This window comes from Micromys minutus, assembly GCF_963924665.1.
Source record: "Micromys minutus genome assembly, chromosome: X".
In the NCBI taxonomy this organism is placed as follows: Eukaryota; Metazoa; Chordata; class Mammalia; order Rodentia; family Muridae; genus Micromys; species Micromys minutus.
In genome coordinates this window covers 44,804,279-44,808,489 of record NC_137970.1, presented here as the reverse complement: position 1 = coordinate 44,808,489, position 4,211 = coordinate 44,804,279, and positions in this window count along the sequence as shown.

Below are 4,211 nucleotides of genomic sequence, written 5' to 3'. Positions count from 1 at the left end.
TCCGTGATTTGTCAAGGGTCAACCCTAAAAATTTATAGGCTAGATGAACCTGAGAGATAAAGTAAAGACACAGGAGGTTACCTCTTCATGTTCCATGTCCCCACTTGTAAGCATGTCAGCTAAGGTCACCTGCATTGAGTCCTGGGAGCCTCTCTGCCTCATCCCAGGTCTCTGAAATATTCTTGAGAATCCTTCCACCACCAACACCATCCCAAGACCCAGCTAGCTGCATATTTCCACTCATTTTCTTGGACCTCTGGGCCTCTCTCCCATCTCTCTCCACACCTGAATCTAACCCCTATTGCCGCCCTTCCCCTCTCCCATCTACCTACCTCCCTTCCTCTACCTACCATGACTATTTTAACATATTGAAGATTACTCAGTTGGGCTTTCCTTCTTGTTTAGCTTTGGATCTGTAGTGTATAACATGGGTATTCTGTACTTCTTGGCTAAAATCCACTTATCGGTGAGTGTATACCATGCCTGTCCTTTTGGATCTGGGTTATCTCATTCAGGATGATATTTTCTAGTTCCATCCATTTGCCTGCAAATTTTATGATGTTCTTATTTTTAATAGCTAAATAGTATTCGATTGTGTAAATGAACCACATTTTCTGTATTCATTCTTCAGTAAAGGGACATTTAGGTTGTTTTCAGCTTCTGGCTATCACAAATAAGGCCACTATAAACATAGTGGAGCAAGTGTCCTTGTGGTATGGTGGAGCATCTTTTGGGTATATTTTCAAGAGTGGTGTAGCTGGCTCTTCAGATAGAACTATTTCTATTTTTCTGAGAAAGACTAGATTGATTTCCAGAGTGTTTGTACAAGTTTACAACCCTACTAGCAATAGAGGAATGTTCCTCTTTCTCTGCATTATTGCCAGCCTGTGCTCTTGCTCAAGTTTTATCTTAGCCATTCTGATTGGTCTAAGGCAGGAACCCCAGTAGAGGGATGAAGACAAAAACCCACCCATAAAACTTTCAATCAAAAGTTTGTCCTGTTTAAAAAAAATTCAGGGACGGGGAAAGAACAGAGTCTGAGGGCATGGCCAACCAATAACCAATCCAACTTGAAATCAATTCAATATGCAAGCACCAATCCCTGATACTATTAATGATACTATTATGCTTGCAGACAGGATCCAAGCATAACTGTCCTCTGAGAAGCTCTACTTCTTTCAGTGGACTGAAACAGATGAAGATACCCATAGCTGAACACTGGACAAATCTTGGGTATGGAAGAGTTGGAGAAAGGATTGAAGAACCTGAAGGCAATGGGAAACCCCACAGGAAGACCAACAGAGTGAACTAACCTAGATCTCTGGAGGCTCTCAGAGACTAGGCCAACAATCAAAGAACATACAGGGGCTGAAAAGAGATCCCTGACATATATGTAGCACATGTACAGCTCAGTCTGCATGGCTGTTTTGTCTGGCCTCAGTGAAAGAAGATGTGCCTAATCTTGCAGATACTTAATATGATGTATGAGGGTGAGGGAATGAATATCCAGGGGAGCCCACCTTCTCAGAAGGGGCCTAAAATGATAAAATATGTGTTGAGGAGACCAGGAGAGGGAAGTGTTAGGGATGTAAACAAACAAACAAACAAAAAGTAAAGGCACAGAGAACCTATTAAATACAATTTTACCATGCAAGTCCACAAATATACTAAAGAAATAGACTTTTAAATAGACATGTAGAATACCAAGTAGACATAACAAGAGAAGAACCTCTTTCTGACATCATATTAAACGTGTCAAATATATAGCAAAAGGAAATTATTAAATGTGTAAAGGAAAACATCAACAGTTCTACAAATGAAAATATCTTAGAATAACATCAGCTCTCTCATGGCAACTCTAAAAGCCAGGAAAATGATGCATTTCAAGCTCTGAAAATAAATCACCTACCAAGATTGTTATCTTTTAGACTTAATGGAGAAATAATATTCTTTCAAAAGAGGCAGAGACTAAGGCAGTTTATAATCACCACATCAAGGGTGCAGAATATACCTAAGGAAATTAGAAGTGAAAAAAACATTATTATTCATAAGAGTACATGAAAAGGTGAGTCTTGTAAGAGGAATTAATAAGCAAAACAAAGATAGGAAGAAACCAACATTTTTTTTTTTCATGCAGAAAACTAACAAATCTATAACATTAACATGGTGGAAATAAACAAAAACACTCTAACAAGGAAAGCAGTCAATAAAGGTAGTAGCTGAATGACTTTAAAGAGAAATGATTCCCAGTTAAGAAAAAAATGGCATGTTACTGTGCCCCAATACATTGGTCAATGGAAAAGAATGAGTGACTCAGATGCAAATTCACACACCTATAAAGACACTAAAAACATACAGAAGACAAAAGACAGCATCTTCAACAAATAGTGTTGGAAAAAAAATCATGAAGCTCTGAATCTCTGAAACTTTAGAGGTTGTAGTAAGAAGTAAATTTTATATAGGCTCTGATAAGGACCTTTCTGAATAATACCCAGTTTCACAAAATCCAACACCAAGTGGGGCCTCACAAGATTAAAAAGCCATCTGCACTGTCATGGAATTTGTTAATCAATTCAAGAGTCAGAATACAGAATAAAAAAAAAAAACTTTGCCACGTGTACATATGATAGAGTGCCTAACTTGTACAAGGAACTCATAACCCCAATACCAACAAAATTAAAACTCAAAACAACAACAACAACAAAAAAAACCCCATACTTTAAATAGGCTGTAAAAATGGACAAGAGTTATCAAGGAAAATGTCTAAGAAATATTTTTAAAGTGTTAAATAATGTTAGTTGTCTGGTAAGTGAAGTGAAAATTACTTTAAGATTTAATTTTCTACCAGTTAGAGTTACTAAGATGAAGAAAACAAAATTACAAGTGCTGGCAATTATCTAGGGAAGAGAAGCTCCCATTCTTTGGAAGTATATGTGCAAAATGGTGCAAACAGTTTGAAAATCATTGCATTAGTTTCCCCCAAAGCTTATAAATGGACTTGCCATGAGACCTAGTTGTACCACTTCTAGGCACATATTTAAAGGACTCTGTATCTTACTGAAGACATCCATGCTCATCCCCATTCACCATTCTATTAGCCATACTCATGAAATGGAAACAGCCTATGTGTACATCAAGTGAAGAATGGACAATTAATATAGTATTTGTACATAATAAAACTGGTTCAGCTGTACACTAGTTTTACATTATTTTGGCACTAGCAAGTATCATCTAAGGGGGAAAGAACCTCAATTGAGAAAAATGCCACTGCCATATTTGGAAGTAAGCATGCACATGACACTTTAATTAGTGATTGACAGAGAAGGGCTCAGCGCCCCTTCCCCCAGTTGGTGGGGCTACCCCTGGGCTGATGATCAGGATTCTTTAAGAAAACAAAATGTACAATTCATAAGGAGCAAGCTAGTAAGCAGCACCCCTCCATGGCCTCTGCATCAGCTCCTGCCTCCGGGTTTTTGCCCTGATTGAGTTCCTGCCCTGATTTCCTTTGATAATGAACAATGATAGGGCATTGTAAGCCAAATAAACCCTTTTCTTCCCAAGATACTTTGGTCGTGGTGTTTAATCACAATAATATTAATCATAACCAAGACAATCTATAAAGAAAAAAGAAATTTGCAAGTACACAGGGACAAATTATATTGGTTGAGGTAACCCAGACCAGGAAATACAAGTGCCTTATAGTACACATAGGTAAATCCTAACATCAAATCTTTATATTTGAGTGTTAAATTTAGGAAGTCCATAGAATCCAAGGTACCAGAAAGTGACTGTGGTTGTGGAGCAGAAGAAAGATCTTAAGGGAAGGGTATAGTAGAATATGGGAGATGAAAAAAGGGGGAGGACAATGGGGGTGGGACACATAAATGGGAATGGGGGGAGAGTAGAACAGGGCAGAAGAGGAGATAAAAAGGATAACTCACAGTAAGCATGTCTGAAAAGGCACACAAGTGTATACCCACGCCAATGAGTGTTTATAAAAGAATTTAATTGGTATTACTCTACAAAGGGGATAATGTTCTTTTTAGAAAAATAGAGTGTCAAAAAATGTTCATTGCCAGGTTTGTGGTACAACCTTTCAGTAGTGTTATAGAGATCCTCAAGTATGGAGCTGGAAGTCTGTGTGACTGGGGGAGTCGGTCTAGAGCAAAAGTGACGTCAAGATGTGTCTGAGCCCCAAAAATCTTATCCTG